We start from the raw sequence: 20,761 nt of genomic DNA, 5'->3' as shown, positions 1-20,761 counted from the left end.
TATACACATCGTTCTGCACCCTGATTCTTAGATGTTTTAATACATCTTGGAACTACCTTTATTTCAGGACCAGTTCATTGCTTTAAATACTACATAGTATTTTATTTCATGGATATATAATAATATAGAAAGAAGTGAGTCATTACTTCAAACACAGTTTATGGTGATTTGTACTTAACACTGAAATCATGTTTAATTGTATAAGAAGAATTTTTGCGATGCTTCTTGGTTTTCAGAGACACCCTACTGATCGTCCAGCAGATGGCGACATAACAACATGCCAGGAAATGGAAAGCAGAAAACAGGTGGCTAAGATGTATAAAGTACTGCAGTAACAGGGCTGTCTCTTTTCCATAGAGAGAGCAAAAAAAAAAAAAAAAATCAGAAATGACAATTTTGTCATGGTTTAAGTATGATTCCAGACAACATAAGTTTATATGTGCTTCAGTAGTGGAAGTGTTACTTAAAAGTCTTGCAGAGAAGCAGGCACCATAGGAAATGGGTCAGAGGAAGGACCTGGGAACTTATAGTGAAAACAGCAGCATTTTTTTGTTTGTTTGGTTTCTGTTTTCGAGACGATTCTCGGTCTGTCGCCAGGCTGGAGCGCAGTGGTGTGATCTCAGCTCACTGCAACCCTCGCCTCCCGAGTCCAAGCGATTGTCCTAGCATCCCAATAGATCCTCCAAATGATTTTATGAGGTCAGAAAGTCTAAGTTATCCTCAGTTACAGATAAGCAAACTGAAGTGTTCATGCATTGCAAAGCCTTAATGTAGAAAGAGAACAGGTCTTCTCACTCCAAAATTTTGAGTTCTCAATATACCAGTTTATTTTCTGGGTGGACTATTGCTTTTTTTGTTGGTTTTTCTTACGTGCTCATGCATGCAAATGATAATATTTTTAAGTTAAGAAGAGGTAATACATTAGTATTCAATCAATCCAACCCATATTAAATCTCACCCAATTGAGACAAGAGGAAAGGAAAGAAAAAAAGGAGACATAAAAAAGAATCCAAAGGGACTATAGGGAAAGGTAATGAAGATGGAGGAGGCAGAAAAATGGAAGGACTGAGATGCAAATACATTTGGACAGATTTTCAATTGGGTTTAGAATCACTGCTAAATACTGATTACACACTATACATATTGAACTTGTTATTGATAGTGCAGAAAAATATTTCACCTGCTCTAATTCTTGAATGTCTTTATGTAGGGAATATATGAGATGTGTGCCTGTGTAAAATGTTTGAAAGATATATATTACAGTATTTGAAGTTAATATCACCCCGAAATGGACATGTCAAACTCCATTCTTCACCAGGTTTTGAATCCCATTTCTCATCTGCAAAACTGGGAATTTAAAAATGTAGCATTACTGTGAGCCTTAAATACACTTGTCACATGGGAGGTGCACAAATTGTTAATTTCATTTCAGCTGGTATGCAGTGCCTGTATACCATGGAATTAAAAGCTATGCCTGTGTGATCTGACTCGTGTGTTTCCTCCAGCCTTACACTGATTCATATTCTTCCTTCAGCAACAGCAACACGCTTCCAAGTCTTTGTTTTTTTGTTGTTGTTTTGTTTTGTTTTCTGTGGATGTGTTTTTTATTTCACTTTGCTCTTTTCCTCATTAAACCTCTTTTTATGTGATTTGATTTTTTCTTGTTGTTGTTACACCTCAGCTTCTTGCTAAACCGTAAACACCAAGAAGTTAGGAACCATTCTTGGTATACCCCCATCCTTGGGTGCACAGCTCACAGCACAGACACTAATATATTGCAGAGATACAACTGAACTGTGTGATATACATTATGTTAGGCAAATTAGTATGGCTCATTTGGTCAAGGGAACAGTTACCCAAGAGTTGAATTTTGTGTGAGAAAATAAGGTGACAGCTTCAAAGTGAAAATGTTTTCTAATCCCTTTTATTACCCCCCTTAGAGCAGAAATTTTAGGAGCAGGGTGTCATCTGCCCACTTTACTCTCAGCTTAAAGCAGGTTAAAAGATGACATCCAACCACACACTAATTTGAGGCACTAAACAGGCAGGATTTTCTTTAGATACCCACAAAACATGCCAGAATAATTTGCAGACAAAGAAGCTTGCAATAGGAGATTCTTCAACTATACCAACTTCCTCCTTCTCAATATTATTTCTTCCTGGAAATGATGTTCACATATCTTGATGCATCTTACTTAAGCATAATAGACAAGTGTCATAATTAGATCATTCCAACTCTTCCACAAGAAAAGGTACCTTTTAAAGAATATCACTGGGTAGATGCCAAACTACTCATTTCTATAAGAGGAGATTGGACTAAGCATCTCTCATAAGTAATTTGGCTGAATTTTAGAAAAATCCCTGAGCTTGCTTCAATAAATGAGAAAGTCACTTTGTAATTAGATTCTTATTTCTATTCAATATGAGGGTCATACCATGTTCCCTGACCTGGGATGGAGAACAAATGAGCAAAATGAATAAACCTCGGTCTTAATTGCCATTATCTTCTGTATCTCAATCCTCTCCCTAAATTTATTCATTTTGATTCCAATGTTTTCAAACAAAAGATAAATCACAAGGCTTATCTGCTTTACCTTCCCATAAATTAAACCAAAAAATTAATGAACACATACTGAGGTACAGGATGGTAGATTTTTTTTTTGCTCTAAAATATGAGGAAATTCTTGCGGGGCAAGGTGGCTCAGTTCACCTGCTCTAATTCTTGAATGTCTAGTAGTCCCAGCACTTTGGGAGGCCAAGGTGGACCGGATCACCTGAGGTTGGGAGTTCGAGACCATCCTGACCAACATGGAGAAAGTTTGTCTCTACTAAATATACAAAATTAGCCAGGCATGGTGGTGCATGCCTGTAATCCCAGATAGTCGCGAGGCTGAGGCAGGAGAATCTCTTGAACCTGGGAGGCAGAGGTTGAGGTGAGCAGAGATTGCACCATTGCACTCCAGCTGGGGAAACAAGAGCAAAACTCTGTCTCAAAAAAAAAAAAAAAAAAAAAGGAAATTCTTAATGCTTAGGTTATAATTACCATTCCAAGACTGTAGTTGTTTTCTCCATCTTTAACAGATTGTTACTATAAGTTGTATATTTACAAATTTCAAAGATATACAGTGATTAAAATGCAAATTCATTAGGACACTTATGATACCTTTAAAAGAAGGCTGGATTGCACTTCGGCATAAAAAAATGCCACAAGGTGGCACTCCTTCTTAATGGCAGACTCTAAAAAACACATAGATTATTCTGAAATGTATTAGATTTCCAGACGAAGACTGACGTTTCACCATATTATTCTAAATCTCCAATAACTGCATTAGCTTGGTGTTTTGTGAGGTTAGTTGATTCCTTTTAAGTGACTAAAATCAGTTACTGTACCACAAGTTTTAATAAATGCTTTTCACGGCAATGATGCTACCAGGTGTTTCTGAGTATGAAGCACATTGCTTAAGGAAATACCTCAACAGACAAAGCACAGGCTCTGGAGCCAGAAGTCTTGGGTTTGGGTTTCATCCTTTTTCATTCATTCTCTGAATAAACTGAAAATGTGCTACACTTCATGAGTCAGAATGTACTCATCTAGAAAATGATTATCTTGAGCATTCCTCATCATTGCACATTGCCCTGTTTATTACATAATGTACAGAAACACTGAAAATGTGCTACACTTCATGAGTCAGAATGTACTCATCTAGAAAATGATTATCTTGAGCATTCCTCATCATTGCACATTGCCCTGTTTATTATATAATGTACAGAAACACTGAACAGAATAGGCTTTTTGAAAGCTGTACCCTCAAGCACACATACCCTAAAATGCTAATACTTGTGTAACTTGTCTTTATTTCATATTTTTTATATATTATCTGAAATAAATATTTTACAATAATTTGTGTAAGGCTTTTTAACACAAAACTTTTTCTTTGAGCTGGCTGTGGTGGTGCATGCCTGTAATCGCAGCTATTCGAGAGGCGAACGTGGAAGCATTGATTGAACCCAAGAATTTGAGACCAGTCTGGGGATCACAACAAATGCTCACATCTAAACACCACCACCACCAAAATAATAAAAATAAAACAAAGAAAACCTTTGAATTATTAAACCAAGAAAAATATCTATATCATGTTTAGGATATTAGGAAAATCGACATGATATTTAGCCAACTTTTGAGTGCCTACTATGTGCCAGGCACCTGTATTCCAGGTGCTCGAGAGAAACACTGAACAGAGAGCCACATTTGCCTCACAGGAAGTAGTCAATAACTGTAGAAACAGAAGACGAAGTCGTGTGATAGGCAGTGAGGTACTGTAGGATGGCCAAGAAGGCTTCCTGAGAGACGATATTTGCACCAAAATCTCAATGCTGAGGAAATGACAACCCTGCTCAAATTAGGAGAAAGAGAAATTGAAGAACAAGTTACCGCAAAGGTCCTGACAATGCAATTCTCTTTCACTGATGACAGGAAGAAAAGAAAGCTTGAATGTGGAAAGAGTCGCGAATCAAAGAGTGGAGAGAGAAGAGCTGGAAATGCGGGTAAGAACCAGGTCATACACGCTGTTGAAGGCCTTATGAGCAGCTTAGATTGTATTCTGAGATTAGATGGCTCTGGGGTTTTGAACTGAAGAGTGATTTAATTGTATTATTGTATGTGTATTTCAGATTCGTAAACATGAACATGATATAAACAAAAAATGATGGATTGATGATGAACTGCATTGCTTAGTTATATTGCTTAATAATTCGCAAACTGAGCTTGCTTATAACTAAAAACATTTTACTTTCTGAACATATAAGAATAAACATTTGGTCTTGTGGTTTCATCATAATTTAACAGTTGCTTATAAGGGAACACACATCAGACCACACAGCATTAATGTCCACGTAGTAATATGTATTTTCTCCTGTCTTAAAGATAATACCTAAAGTCTAAAAATGTGTACTTTCCCTTCCAGAAGGTGGAGGCCTTGGCCCAGCCCATGTTGAGTCCAAGTAAAGCCACGTGACAAGTACTCACAAGAGAATGTGAATGGAAGTGATGTTTGTTTCTTTTGGGTTAGGGCCTTACAGATGCTGACAAGTTTCCTCCATTCTCTTTTTCCCCTTCTTCCACTGGAAAGCAAAGGCCAATCAATTCTGTATTTGTCAAACAATACAAGTATTTACAGGCCATTTTCCAATTATCCAATTATCCATATTGGCTATGTTTCGCAAATGATTTTATGTGGTTTCAGAAGCAGATTTTTATTTTGAAATACAGCTATTCTTAGAAGAAAGTCATGGGCCAATTTATTTGTCCTAAAAGTGTACTGAAATACTGAATATATCTAGTGGAAAAGATAAAGAATACAACATTAATACATAGGGTATGCAGCTATTCAAACCAGAGGGGACAGGGAAGCTACAGAATGGAATGACTCAGTTCCTTAAATTGCTGGATAGAAAAACGCAGCCCAGCAAACTGAAGCACCCTCTTTACAGGCCCTTTACTTCCATGAAGTTCTATTCAATTCCTGCCAGAAAACTACTGCCCTCAATGAGCCACTGCTCAAGACCACCCTTCTCTGTCAAACCTGACTCCTGCTTTCTATCTTTCCTGGCATAGAACCCATTGCCTCCCTTTACTGCCTGGAGAATTGAGACTGGGGGATTGGAGATGGGGGAGAACGAAAATTTTAGTGATCATTTTCTCTGAGGGATTCCCCCGCTCCCCACTCAGTTCTTACTTATTAAATGGCTTTTGTATATGTTAGGAATAAAAAGCCATCGTGCCTGAGTGTCTTCTTCCTGCTAGCAATGGAGCCCTAGCTGGTCTTGTCAGGAATCAAGTCATTAAATCTGACTGGCACGTTGCAGAGGATGGTGGGGCTGAGAGACGACAGGTCAAGTTTTCGAGGGTACGTCCTCTGAAACTAAGGCAGGAGCTCAGGTAGTAAGAATCTGAAAGCGATCAAAACCAGAAGTGGGCATTCTCCTTCTTGTTGAAAGAACTACTTATTCAGGAAAGCCAATGTTGAGACAGAGATTTGATAAGGACATGAACAAGCAGCTGAAAATTCAAGAAGATAACAAAGCCAATTCCGGAAGAAACCAAGCATTGACAACAAACTGAGCAGGCGGAGGGAAACTGTCCAGATCTCATAGAGGTGCTGGCAGTGTAGTTAGGTTAGAGTTTCCATTTGTAAAAGAGTTCTTAGATTCCCATCATATCCTCACTGAACGGTTTCTATCCTAATCTCAAAGGGCCTAACACATTCAAGGAAAAAGAGATCAGGAAGGAGCAAGGAAGACATTAAAGGGGCACTGGGCAGGGATGATATCTCACCAGGGATTAATAATACCAGATAATAAAATGTGGCATTAATCCCTGCCACCAGGTTTAATATTAGATTTCACTTAGCGTCTGGCACATAATAGTTGCTGAAAGCATGAGTGTTGTGTGAGTGAATAAATGGGTGAGTGGGTGATGACTGAATGAATTAGTAAATCAAAGTATAAATATTTAGCTTCCTGGTTATGAATTTTAGGCAGAAAAGTGAAGAAGGAAGTATCCAGATTCATCTGATGATCTTCACTCAAAGATTTGTCTTCCTGCACTATCCTCCTCCATTTAAGTGTGATTATTCGAGAAGCACCTTGTGATGCTGAAAAATGAGAGTTGAACACTGACAAGCTAAAGATTACTGGAGATTAAGGAAAGTGCGTGGAGTAAGATTTCAAGTCACCTGGAGCCAAGGACATAGTGAACCAATTGAGGACTAACACATACAGCAAGAAAAAAACATCTAATTTTATCTTCAAGGAGATGAAAGAAAGAAGAAGGAAGTTTTGGGAAAAAATCAAATACTAGATTTGATGTTAAATAAAAATCTCTTTGTAATTCAATGCCTACCCCACACTCACATTCTCAACCCTACTTTTTGGTTACCATCAATGCATCGATACCGTATTCCTTTTTCTCCACGAGAAATACTCAATATTTCAAGACAATTGTGTGATAAATAAATTGGCCTATGACTTCTTATTAAGAATAGCTGTGTTTCAAAGAGAACTATGTTCCCATAATCACTTAATCTCTTGGAGCACAGCAAATCACCAGATAATTGAAATTTGGCTGTTAAGACTTGTGTTTGCTTACTAAACACAAAATTGATTGGCCTAAATGGATTTTGTACTTATTTTAGGGAAAAACAGCAAAGGACAAAAAGTGACTATCTTAAAAAGAAAGAACTATTGCATTTAACACCCCCCAATTATCTAGCCATTTCGAATATCAACATTATCCCAGTGCAATTCATTTTTTCATACATCATTCTGTGTTACTGTTTTATGCCTTCATATTGGCAAAATATGAATTTGTTAAAAAAAAAAAAAAACTTTGATCTTTTAAAAAATCCCTCTGTAGCAAAACAATTTTTGAAAATGTATGGAGAACCAGAGTATTTTAAAGATTTTTTACTGCTTTTGCTAATAGCAAATTTAAGGGGATATTGGAAACACATATAAGCAATTTAACCGATGTATGTTAAATGCAATGGTGTTTTATGTTTTGAATTTACTTTATTGTCTCACCTGAATCTAGATCTTGGTCATGTCAGTTCTCTTAGAAGACCTCTAGAGGGCGATGTCTCATTTAAATTATAACTGAAGGCAATCTAAGGTTCCTTTGGCAGTGGACCTTAGCAAGTGAATCTTACTAAAGTACCAGACAAGTAACCACTGCAAATATAACTTGTCTTTTAGCAGACTGAAAAAAAAATCTACCTAGCCAGCAAAGTCAAACCGAAATGCTTCCTTTGAGCCTACATTGAACCCCTTTGATGGTTTACACACATTCAACAAATTCTCAAAGTCATTGGTTTAACCACTCTTGGACGCACCCAGTTCTGAGCTCAGTTTTGTGTTCTTTTCTTTTCCATTGAAAGCTGTATATCTCTTCTCAGCATCATGCATGTTATTTTCTCTTTTTTCCATTCTTACCAGTATGTCCCCATTTACAAAACAAAAACAATAATAATCAGAAATAGTCCTATGAAAATGTTCATTCTGCTTAGCCATTGACTGATCTTGCTCTAACCTTAACATTTTGTATTATTGACTGTTGTTGCATTTAACACCCCCCAATTATCTAGCCATTTCGAATATCAACATTATCCCAATGTAATTCATTTTTTCTTTTTTTTTTATTTATTTTTATTTTTTATTATACTTTAAGTTCTAGGGTACATGTGCATAATGTTTATATCATGTATAACTCCTCAATGCAATCCCTCCCTCCTCCCCCCTCCCCATGATAGGCCCCAGTGTGTGATGTTCCCCTTCCCGAGTCCAAGTGATCTCATTGTTCAGTTCCCACCTATGAGTGAGAACATGCGGTGTTTGGTTTTCTCTTCTTGTGATAGTTTGCTAAGAATGATGGTTTCCAGCTGCATCCATGTCCCTACAAAGGACGCAAACTCATCCTTTTTGATGGCTGCATAGTATTCCATGGTGTATATGTGCCACATTTTCTTTATCCAGTCTGTCACAGATGGACATTTGGGTTGATTCCAAGTCTTTGCTATTGTGAATAGTGCCGCAATAAACATACGTGTGCATGTGTCTTTGTAGTAGAGTAATTTATAATCCTTTGGGTATATACCCAGTAGTGGGATGGCTGGGTCGTATGGTACATCTAGTTCTAGATCCTTGAGGAATCGCCATACTGTTTTCCATAATGGTTATCCCAATGTAATTCATTTTTTCATATGTCATTCTGTTACTGTTTTATGCCTTCATATTAGCAAAATATGAATTTGTTTTAAAAAAACCTTTGGTCTTTTAAAAAATCCCTCTGTAGCAAAACACATTTTTTTTGTTTGTTTGTTTATAGAGACAGAGTCTCATTCTGTTGCCCAGGCTGGAGTGCAGTAGCGTGATCTCGGCTCACTGCAACCTCCCTCCACCTGCTGGGTTCAAGCAATTCTCCTACCTCAGCCTCCCGAGTAGCTGAGACTATAGGCTAATTTTTTTTTTTTTTTTTTTTTTTTTTTTTTTTTTTTTTTTTTAGTAGAGATGGGGTTTCACCGTGTTGCCCAGGCTGGTCTCGAACTCCTGAACTCAGGCAATCGGCAATCCTCCTGCCTCCAGATCCCAAAGTGCTAGGATTACAGGCGCAAGCCTGGAGACTGGTTTTAGACTTTCTCGTAATCTCAAAACTGCATAGCTGGACTGAATGTTGTCATTGATCACAGGGCATCCGACAAATATGGATTCAAATTTTTGTGACCTTAAGCTAATTACTTAACCTCTCTAGGTTTGGTTTCCTCATTATTAAAATGAGAATAACATCTAACTCGAAATGGTTGTGGTGGAAATTAACAAGATGATGCAGTAAAGCAGTAAACACAGCGTTTGACACAGTCAAAACTAAATGGCAGCTACTATGATGTCTCTTTCTGATTTTAAGTGTGAGCCCTGACAAGTTGCCACCCAAGAACTAATCTAACGTAATACCTTGAAATGCTCCTCTCTTCTCTCCTTCATTTCACTTGTTCCTTTGCAGTCTATATATATTCTTCAGGAGCCACCTAGAGTTTTTCTGTTAAAGAATTTTCCAAATTTCATGATCAATTTGAGTTGTCCATTCCCTTTGCTTCAAACAAACTCTATTGATCCTTCTGTTACAGCCTTGATGTATTTTTTACGTACCTGCACATCAGCATCTTCCAATAAACTATGAAATTTGCAAAGTCAGAAACTGCATTTTATACACTTGTGCCTTCCCAAAAGCAAAAGCATGGCATGTAGTCTGTACTCGACAAAGGTTTGCATGAAGGAATGAATGAATGACCCATGACTGACCTCACCTTGACCACAATTCCAATCTCATGATTCCCACAGTCCTTTCTGAGTAGACTGCAAAATCAATCTGCTCTGCACTTTTCCCAGGGCAGTGGGAGGGACTGCTTATCTAGTCCCCTTTGATTTGGGGCCAGAAGGAATTGCTTTTGGGAAGATTGCCCTGCTGAAAACAGTAAACCTTTTACTCTATTACTTTTTCTTGATTTCTTTTTTCAAACTTTCTTTGTCATAGCAGGCTAATAAGGATTTAAGCCATGTTTCTGTGCCCACTAAATGCTTCTGCCAAAGATCAGAAAGGAGATGCAAAATTGGAAATAGCCTTGCTAGATTTCTGGCATTATGGATAATTAAATTTTTATGGTGTTATTTAAATTTTACAATTAAGAAACAGAAAAGAACTGTCCATGGCTGAAAAAAAAAAAAGTTGCAGTACTCTATTAAACCCTATTTTTCCACTATAGCCAAAATAATCTGACCAATGTGTTTTAAAAAAGTCATAAAAGATAATGGCAGTCACATGGCATTTTGAAGATTAAAGGACAGATTGATTTTTATTTTTGTTTTTGTGTTTTTATTTTTCAGATGAAAGTTGTCTGCTTTAGTTGATAAGATTCAATTATTTAGCTAAATAAAAAACATAATCTGTACATTCCTGTGTTCAAATAAAATCTTCAGTCACACTTTTTAAACAATTGAGATAATAATTACCTCTTATATCTCGGACCTACCCTGAATGAAATTCAAATGCATTATTTGATGGAATCAGTCACATTGAAGTACATCTTGGCCAGAATGTAATGATGGCTTGGAGACACTGGAGAAGTTTTACAGGAATTTCATGTGTCTAAAAGGTCTGAAAAAAATAACGTATTCAAGGAAATTTCAAAAATTGGGATTAATTTTCAAGCAGAAAAGAATTTTGTAAGAGTAGGATAATAAGACATAATCGGATACCCTCAAAACATAAAGTATCACTAATATATAAGGCTTCCTCACCAGCTGTCTTCACTACTATAGAGAGGGGCACATGCTTGCCTGCCGTCTTGGCCCAGGCAGAAGCCCAGGGAGTACCTTCCCCTATAAGGATATAGTAAAGCTTATTGATTGTCTCAGCGTGTGCCTGCAAATGGACACTCCATAATGAGCAATGATTTAATCTTCTATAGATTTGGTTCTAAGTTTAAAAAATAATTTTGAGTTAAGGTGCTTTGGGGGCATCTCACCATTAACCCACACATGGCCAGCACATTCTAACCCTAATTTGCAATCCTAGATGTCACACGTGGAACACATCTTACGAAGAATTAGCTTCATCTTCAAATAAGAAGTAAAGTTCTGCCTTTCGGCTCTCTGATCAGCACCATGGCGGTTGGCAAGAACAAAGCGCCTTACGAAAGGCGGCAAAAAGGGAGCCAAGAAGAAAGTCGTTGATCCATTTTCTAAGAAAGATTGGTATGATGTGAAAGCACCTGCTATGTTCAATATAAGAAATATTGGAAAGACGCTCGTCACCAGGACCCAAGGAACCAAAATTGCATCTGATGGTCTCAAGGGTCGTGTGTTTGAAGTGAGTCTTGCTGATCTGTAGAATAATGAAGTTGCATTTAGAAAATTCAAGCTGATTACTGAAGATGTTCAGGGCAAAAACTGCCTGACTAACTTCCATGGCATGGATCTGGCCCATGACAAAATGTGTTCCATGGTCAAAAAGTGGCAGACCATGATTGAAGCTCATGTTGATGTCAAGACTACTGATGGTTACTTGCTTCGTCTGTTCTGTGTTGGTTTTACTAAAAAACGCAACAATCAGATACGGAAGACCTTTTATGCTCAGCACCAACAGGTCCGCCAAATCCGGAAGAAGATGATGGAAATCATGACCCGAGAGGTGCAGACAGATGACTTGAAAGAAGTAGTCAATAAATTGATTCCAGACAGCATTGGAAAAGACATACAAAAGGCTTGCCAATCTGTTTATCCTCTCCATGATGTCTTTGTTAGAAAAGTAAAAATGCTGAAGAAGCCCAAGTTTGAACTGGGAAAGCTCATGGAGCTTCATGGTGAAGGCAGTAGATCTGGAAAAGCCACTGGGGATGAGACAGGTGCTAAAGTTGAATGAGCTGATGGATATGAACCACCAGTCCAAGAATCTGTTTAAAGTTCAGACTTCAATTAGTGTCAAATAAAAAGTGCTATTTGTGAAAAAACAAAAAAAGAAGAAGAAGAAGTAAAGTTCTTGGTACATTCTCTACAGATTTCAGAAGCTAACTGCACTCTCAGATGATTAGTTTGGGCCATATTTCATAATTCAAGCAGATTATCTTCATTAGCATAGTCTTTTCTTCTCTCCCTTTCTCTTCTTTCCTTCTCTTTTACCAATTCTCAATGTTTTCTCTTGTTTCTCTTATTAGTACATAGTTACGTAGAAAAAGCTACAAATTCCACAGTAATTGGCTATCATTGATATTACTCCAAATTGTGTTTTTCCAGAGCACACAAAAATTGGGAATTTGATACAACTGAACTAAAAGAAACACAAAAATGCAGTTAATAAGTGTTAGTCTAGACTAGCTTCCTAGAGCAGTCCCTATTTTCCCCCATGCTCTGACCATCTGGTGTTTATGTGACATTCACAGATTTGGGGCCTTTACAATTATCTTCTACGTAATAAAAGTTACATTAAACACCCTAAAGCAAATTAAAAGGATCAGAATCAGAAAGTACTCTTGAGTGAACACTGGATGGTATGCATTTTGTAGTTGCCTATTAACAAAATTATTTGAGATTTGCCTAAGTTTTCATAGAGAGAGCAAAAATGGAAATTGTGTGACCAGTCAAAAACAAGGAAGTCAAATAGAAGAAGTCAAGAGGGGACTCGGGACTACATAATGGTTTACCAAGGCACATTAACCAAAATCAATTTCAAAAAGTAACATCTTGATTCAAGGGTACGTTTAAAATGCCTAGAAACTCAAAGTCAAAATTTAACACAAATTTACTTTTTTTAATGAAAAAGTAAATATATCTACTAAGAGTCTCCATGTTCCTTCACTTAGTCCCTCAGAGATGTAGAAGTTCTTGGGGTGCTTTCAAGTTCATGTCTCTAGAGAGACATGCTGTGAAAGTTATGATTAGCCAAGCAATAAAAACGTGCCAATTCATTTTGCGTAATATTAGTGTTCTAGAATATAAAGATTGCCAAAAATATTAACGTATTGCTACAAATAATCTCGAATAATAAACATCATATTTCTTTAACTTTGATACAAGCTAGTTCAATAAAAATTACTCAGGTTAACAGATAATCTGACATTAAGAAATGACAATAAATCAAACATAATTATTAAACTTAATTTATGTTAGGGATGTGATTTATCACTTCAAACCACTGAATATTCCCAAAATGAAGTGAATTGAAACCTCACAACATTGAGTAATTATTTAATGTTAACAAAGAACAGATTATATTCAGATCTTGTGCAATTTACGGTGCATGTGATATTTATTAGTATTTGGCTGGCTAAGTCTATAATTCTTCCAATTTTTGTTTAACTAAAATTGTTTTGAATTGAGTTTAGTGAGCAAGATGAGTTCTCATTTTATTAACAAAGTTTCCAGCACTTAATAATAAAAACTGGTGATGTAATTGTAAAAATATCTTTATTGCCTAGCAATGAGAAAGAACATGCAACTAAGATAAATGAGTATCGACTGAGGCACACTCCAGAAAATTACCACAATGTTTTTCTTTCATCAATTCTAAATCCATTAATCTTTTTTTTTTTTGTAATCAAAGGTAATAGCACTATTTCTTTCTTTCTTTTTTTAAAATTATACTTTAAGTTCTAGGGTACATGTGCACAATGTGCAGGTTTGTCACATATGTATACATGTGCCATGTTGCTGTGCTGCACCCGTTAACTCGTCGTTCGCATTAGGTATATCTCCTAATGCTGTCCCCTCCCTGCTCTCCCCACCCCATGACAGGCCCCGGTGTGTGATGTTCCCCATCCTGTGTCCAAGTGTTCTCATTGTTCAATTCCCACCTATGAGTGAGAACATGTGGTGTTTGGCTTTCTATCCTTGTGATAGTTTACTCATAATGATGGTTTCCAGCTTCATCTATGTCCCTATAAAGGACATGAATTCATCCTTTTTTGTGGCTGCATAGTATTCCATGGTGTACATGTGCCACATTTCCTTAATCCAGTCTATCACTGATGGACATTTGGGTTGGTTCCAAGTCTTTGTTATTGTGAATAGTGCCACAATAAACATAGGTGTACATGTGTCTTTATAGCAGCATGATTTATAATTCTTTGAGAATATACCCACAATGAGATACCATCTCACACCAGTTAGAATGGTGATCTTTAAAAAGTCAGGAGAGTGCTGAAGAGGATGTGGAGAAATAGGAACACTTTCACACTGTTGGTGGGACCGTAAGCTAGTTCAACCACTATGGAAGACACTATAGCGATTCCTCAAGGATCTAGAACTAGAAATACCATTTGACCCAGCCATCCCATTACTGGGTATGATAGCACTATTTCTACATATTTGGACAAAAGTATACTTTTCATCATGTTTATACTTTTTAATATTACTTAGTAGAAGTTAGGTGTATTAAAAATATGTATGCATTAAATCAATCCATAATAATTAAAAGCTTTCCAACACATCTAATATTTAATAAATTCTATTCCTAGTTAGTAGTATTTGATCTTTACTTTTTATCAATGAGATACATAAACCATACATGACTTTTAAAAATTAAATATTTCTGAAGAACATCATTACTTTTCTCCACTTCTGCTTTCAGAAGCAAAAACCATTTACTGTTCTGAATTCCTCCAGTAGTCATCTCCATAATTCCGAATCATGTGTTTATATTGATTTTTATTGGCTTATTGGATGAAGATATCACTTATTGACTTTGAGATATGATAGGGGAGAATTTACCTCACTGAAGCCACATTTTTTGCTCTTTATTCCCAATGATTATTTCATTCTTTATGGCTGCTTCCCTGGTTACCATTGTAAATTTAATTAACTGACATAAACCACCTATTTTTGATTCCTTAGTGACAATATCTCTTTTACTTTTTGCTGAAGAGTAAAAGAGATCCCATCTTTTCCTCCTTTCTCCTACATCTTCCATATATAATATGTCATCTATGGATTTACTTTTATATCATCAGATTTGGTAATATTTATATTCTGTTTTGGGTTGATTTGCAGAGACTAAAAAATTTTTAAATTATATTATTGTTGATAATGTTCACTCCAAGCCATATAGTGTGTTGATAATGCTTTCCTCCTTTACAGGCCAAATGTCAAAACTTTTGTGCTTCTTAATAGGACAGATATTATGCTTTTTAGGGGGTAAGCTTCATTTACCTTTATCTTCTACTCAAGTTTTCTAAAGTTTCATCTTTCTCCCCCTTGCCCCCAGAAGGTGCTTCCAGATGATTCCATTTGCTCTCTTCATTTTGGTGCTCTGGGTCTATGCCTAACATTATCTAGGATGTCCCATTATTACCTCTTTGGGTTAGATCCACCCACTGTTTCCTGAATCCCTTGTCTTTCTCTTACTTGGTTTCCTAAAGCTTTTCTCAAAAAACTTCAAAGAGAAAGTGTGTGTAACATAAACATTCTGAGATTATGAATATCTGAAAATGACTTTACTCTGCCCTCAAACTTGATTAGTAGTTTGGCTGGGTATAGAATTCTAGGCTAGAGGGTGTGGTGGCGGGCGCCTGTAGTCCCAGCTACTCGGGAGGCTGAGGCAGGAGAATGGCGTAAACCCAGGAGGCGGAGCTTGCAGTGAGCCGAGATCGCGCTACTGCACTCCAGCCTGGGCGACAGAGCAAGATTCTGTCTCAAAAAAAAAAAAAAAAAAAAAAAAATTCTAGGCTAGAAGTAATTTTCTGCTCAGAATTTTAAAGGTGCCATTGCATCAACATTTAATAATCAATGTTGCTAATGAGCAGTCAGGCTAATATTGCCTGGTGTTTGCTCCCTTCAAAGTTATCTGCTTTTTCTCCCACAAAACTTTATACAACATCATTTTATGTAACTATGTTCTTCACTTTAAAAATATTTTTCATAGTTTGAAATTTCATGGTTTCAAATCCTCTACATTTCTGATGTGGACTGAACATTGTGCCCCCCCAAAATTCACAACCTTGAAATCCTAATCCTTAATGTCATAATATTGGGGGTGGGGCTTTCGGGAGGTTATTAAGATGGAACCCTTAGAAACGGGATTATTGCCCTCATAACAGGAGCTACTGAGGGATTATTTACAGAACTATGAGAAATCAATGTTTAAACCACCCACTCTATGGACTCTGTAATAGCAGCCCAAGCTAAGGCAATCTTTTGTCTTTTCTGTCAATATTTCTAAGTCTCTATGTCTCTTTGTCCTACATTCTGAGAGGTTGCCTTCATTTATTTCCCAAGTCATCACTTTAGCTTGTAAATTACAGTATTTTTATTCATGAGCTCTTTCTTGTTCCTTGATTATGTTCCCTAAAAAATACTTGAGGATACATTATTCTCAAGTGTCAAAGCACATTGACTTAAAAGGCTTGTACTTTATTGCATGCAAATGATACCTCGATGAAGTCGATTTTATAGCTAGAAACTATCTACTTATTTCTCCCTTTTAAACTCTCTGAATTTCTCTTTATTCTGAAAAATTTTTCCTGGTGATCTTTTTCTTCTATCTGTATCAACCTTGTGCTTATTCTCTCATCCAGTATTAAACAACTTTTAACACATAACCCAAATTATACTAGACGTCCCCAGGAATCAGATCTACACACCTGGCTATAGAGCCGAAGTTCTATTTATTGTCTTTCTCCCTGACCATATTCATGAATTATGTTTCTTATTCATCAAGTTTTAATAATACGATTTTTGCTTGTTTGTTTGTTTGTTTTTTGAGACGGAGTCTCACTCTGTTGCCCTGGCTGGCGTGCAGTGGGGTGATCTCAGCTCACTGCAAGCTCTGCCTCCCGGGTTCCCGCCATTCTCCTGCCTCAGCCTCCCGAGTAGCTGGGACTACAGGCGCCCGCCACCACACCCGGCCAATTTTTTTGTATTTTTAGTAGAGATGGGGGGTTTCACCGTATTAGCCAGGATGGTCTCGATCTCCTGACCTTGTGATCCGCCCGCCTTGGTCTCCCAAAGTGCTGGGATTACCGGCGTGAGCCACCGCGCCCGGCCTGATTTTGCAGTTTTGAAAGTGCCAAACCCTACCCTGCCCTCCTGCCTCAAGACTTTCTGCTGCTTCTGTCTGGAACTCAGTTCCTCTGGCCATCTCCCACCTGACTCCTCATCATTTATATATATACCTCATCTCTTCAAACAGTCCTCTGTCAAGCCGTTTTTGCCTTGCTATAAAGATATACCTGAAGCTGGGTAACTTATAAAGAAAGGAGGTTTAACTGGCTCACAGTTCCACAGGCTGTATAAGCATGGCACTGGCATCTGCTTGGTTTTGAGGGAGGCTTCAATGAGCTTTTACTCATGGTAGAGGGCAAAGCAGAAGCAGGCACATCACATGGTGAGAGCAGAAGCAAGGGAGAGAGAAGAAAGATGCCACACACTTTTAAACAGCCAGATCTTGCTAAACCATTCACGAGAAATCTACTCCCACAATCCAATCACCTCCCAACCAGGCTCCACCTCCAACACTGGGGATTACAACTCATCATGAGATTTAGGGGGAACAATGTCCAAACTATATCAAGTCCTAAACGTGACTACATTATGTAAAGATCTTGAGGTATTTCTCTACTTTTACATTTTCTATATAGCACTTAGCACTCTCTAAAATAATCTTGGCTGGGTGTGGTGGCTCATGCCTGTAATCCCAGTGCTTTGGGAGGCCAAGGCAGATGGATCACCTGAAGTCAGGAGTTCGAGTCCAGCCTGGTCAACATGGTGAAACCCCATCTCTACTAAAATACAAAGATTGTCCAAGTGTGGTGGCACTCACCTGTAGTCCCAGCTGCTTGGGAAGCTGAGGCATAAGAATTGCTTGAACCTGGGAGGCAGAGGTTGCAGTCAGCTGGAATCACGCCACTGCACTCTGACCTGGGCGACAGACTGAGACTCCATCTCCAATGAATGAATGAATGAATGAATGAATAAATAAACGAAATAAAATAATATTATTTCATTTTCTGTTTCCCCTCAGCAGAAAAAAGCCTCTATCAGTTGGGTTTTCTTTATTGACACACATAATATTTTATAACATGCTTGTATATCTGCATTTTATCAGCTTCCACCCCCAATAATACCTATATTAAACAACAGATTGCACAATCCTGATTTAAAAACAAAAAATCTAGACAGAGCATGAATAGGTTTTGAAATCAGAAAATGGGAAAGGCCTTTGCAAGAATTCGGGTTCCCCATTTACTGAGCACCCATGGTCTAATCAGTAAGATGAAGATTACAATATTTCCTGTGGACAAGACTCTTGAAAAAAATGATACGACTGTTTTCCTAGAACAGAAACATGAGAGATGCTCAATAAATTTAAATCATCTTTCCTATCATCATGTATTCATTCCAAAGATATTGACAGAACACTTGCTCTCCATCATATTCTTGACAATTTTGAATCTCTATGAATATTCCTAATGCAGGAAACTTAAAACTCTCCAAGAAAATCCATTCCATTGTGAATCAACACCAATGTTAGGATGTTTCACTTATGTGAATGGGGTATTTGTCCTCTCGTCTTCACAGTCTTCTATATGGCAGGCTTGTAACAACGTTCATCTCTTCTTCTTTGCTCCAGCTTAACTGTCCCCACTTGTCATAAGCAGTCCCCAGATGACACAGCTGTTATTTTCTGGCTGAATTTCTGTTTGTCAGTTTTCCATGTAGTACTTATTGCACAGAACGCCACGCAATTCCCCAAGTGTTTTCACACTGGGGCATACTGGAAAAAGACAGTCATCTCCTGAGTTTATTTTACTCATCATCACATTAACTTGCAATTTTTCAAGTGGCATCATATGAAGATTCATGTTGAGGCTCCTTAATCTTACCACATATGTTTCTATTAAATAATATTACCTTCATATTGAACTTTTGCAGATGACTTTTTCACTTAATTCAAGATTATAATAATTCTTAATACATTTCAGACAAAAAGAATTTACCTATATCCTATGCTTTCAATATTTTAATGATTTTTTAATGGGCACCAACTTTTAACAGTAGGGAACATTCTCAACTTTTTCCCCTGAATTTGAATAGTGCGAAATGCTAACCATTATGTAATTCATGTTTGCCTTCATCTCTACTCATTAAAAATGAAGTTTTGAAAATATTGACATCTGGGCTTTATGCATGTATACTTGTAGCATCTGGTGGATGTTATTTCCTTGTGGAATAAAATAATTACATAGTATTTTAGGAAGGCAAATTTGTCACACATAGCCATACATATGGAAGAAAATGAAAAAAACAAATTAGTCAGTTAATTCTAAATCTGAATTTATTAACAAGTAAGTCATAGATGCAAACATCTGGAATGTATAGCCACTGGAGCAAATTTAAATCTAATTATTTAAAACATCTTTATTTTATGTCCATGAAAATTAATATTTTGGCAGAACAGACTCTCATATTTTATATCTATATTATAAATTCAAATTATTATTTTATCAGGATAATTTTATATTCCAACTAGACCATTCTCAACATTCAGTACATTATAGGACAGAATTTGTTCTAAGGAGAGGAGGACTGTGTCAGTTTGTAACTGAATCAAATTTTGTAACGATAAGTATCCCTAGAGAGAGACTGAACTCACCTTCATAATGTTTTTCTGGTTTTCCTTAGCCTCTCAACCAAAGCATCCATATATAATGATTTTGCAATACAGTCACCTAAAGTTTATTTGGAAAACTTTGAAAAATAAATTTATTAAATTACGGTGGATAATTTTTGTTCAACCACTATGCAATCCCCTCAGTTTCTGGTATGAGAGTTTGATTTTCCTTAGGCTAACTTTATCTGCCTCACTTTTACTCCACATTCCATATCTCCAAAACATGGCAATGTAATGCTTCCTGAACTAAGGAGTTTATCTCTTCCTTTCGGCCATCAGGTACACAGAATGGCATTGATTTAAGTTGGAACAATGCATGTTATCCCTACCACCACTTTTACTGAAACAATAAAGAAAAACAGACTTATATGTTTACTGAGCTTATTGATCAAGGAGGATATAAGGCCAGAAGTATGGAAGATTATTTTCGAAATGACTAGTTACCTTAAAAGTGAAAGACTACAGGCTATGAACTGAATGCTTGTGGCCCCAGACAATTCATAGGCTGAAATCTTCATCTTCAGATGGTATTTGGAGATGGGATCTTTGGGAGTTTACGAGCTCATGAGGAGGGAGCCCTCATGATAGGATTAGTGCCCTTATAAGAAGAGACATCAGAGACTTTGCTTACTCTCCTCGAGCTCTCTACCGTGTAAGGACACAGCAAGAAGACAGCCCTCTACAAGCCAGGAAGAAGGCCCTCACCAGAACCAAGCCACGCTGACATCTTGATCTCAGACACCACAGCCTCCAGAACTGTGAGAAATAAGTTTCTGTCATTTGTTTTTGTTTGTTTTTTGTTGTCAATTTTTTTTTTTTTTTTTTTTGAGACTGAGTCTCGCTCTGTCGCCCAGGCTGGAGTACCCCGGCACGATCTCAGCTCACTGCAAACTCCGCCTCCCGAGTTCACGCCATTCTCCTGCCTCAGCCTCCTAAGTAGCTGGGACTACAGGTGCCTGCCACCACGCCTGGCTAATTTTTCATATTTTTGTTTTTTTTTAGTAGAGACGGGGTTTCACCATGTTAGACAGGATGGTCTCGATCTCCTGA

The 20,761-nt window shown here is 37.3% G+C and overlaps 1 pseudogene across 1 annotated transcript in view; it reads left to right on the top strand.

Annotated features, from left to right (window-relative positions):
* Positions 1–12,070, top strand: part of LOC117095905 — a 33,523-nt pseudogene extending 21,453 nt beyond the window's left edge. Inside the window, exon 2 of the transcript XR_004442237.1 lies at positions 11,211–12,070. The product of XR_004442237.1 is annotated as a 40S ribosomal protein S3a-like (transcript). The remainder of the gene's footprint in view (positions 1–11,210) is intronic.
* Positions 12,071–20,761: the final 8,691 nt, after the last annotated feature.

The sequence above is a fragment of the Trachypithecus francoisi genome, unplaced genomic scaffold (assembly GCF_009764315.1).
Source record: "Trachypithecus francoisi isolate TF-2019V2 unplaced genomic scaffold, Tfra_2.0 Contig01440, whole genome shotgun sequence".
In the NCBI taxonomy this organism is placed as follows: Eukaryota; Metazoa; Chordata; class Mammalia; order Primates; family Cercopithecidae; genus Trachypithecus; species Trachypithecus francoisi.
This window is presented reverse-complemented; position numbering and strand designations above follow the sequence as displayed.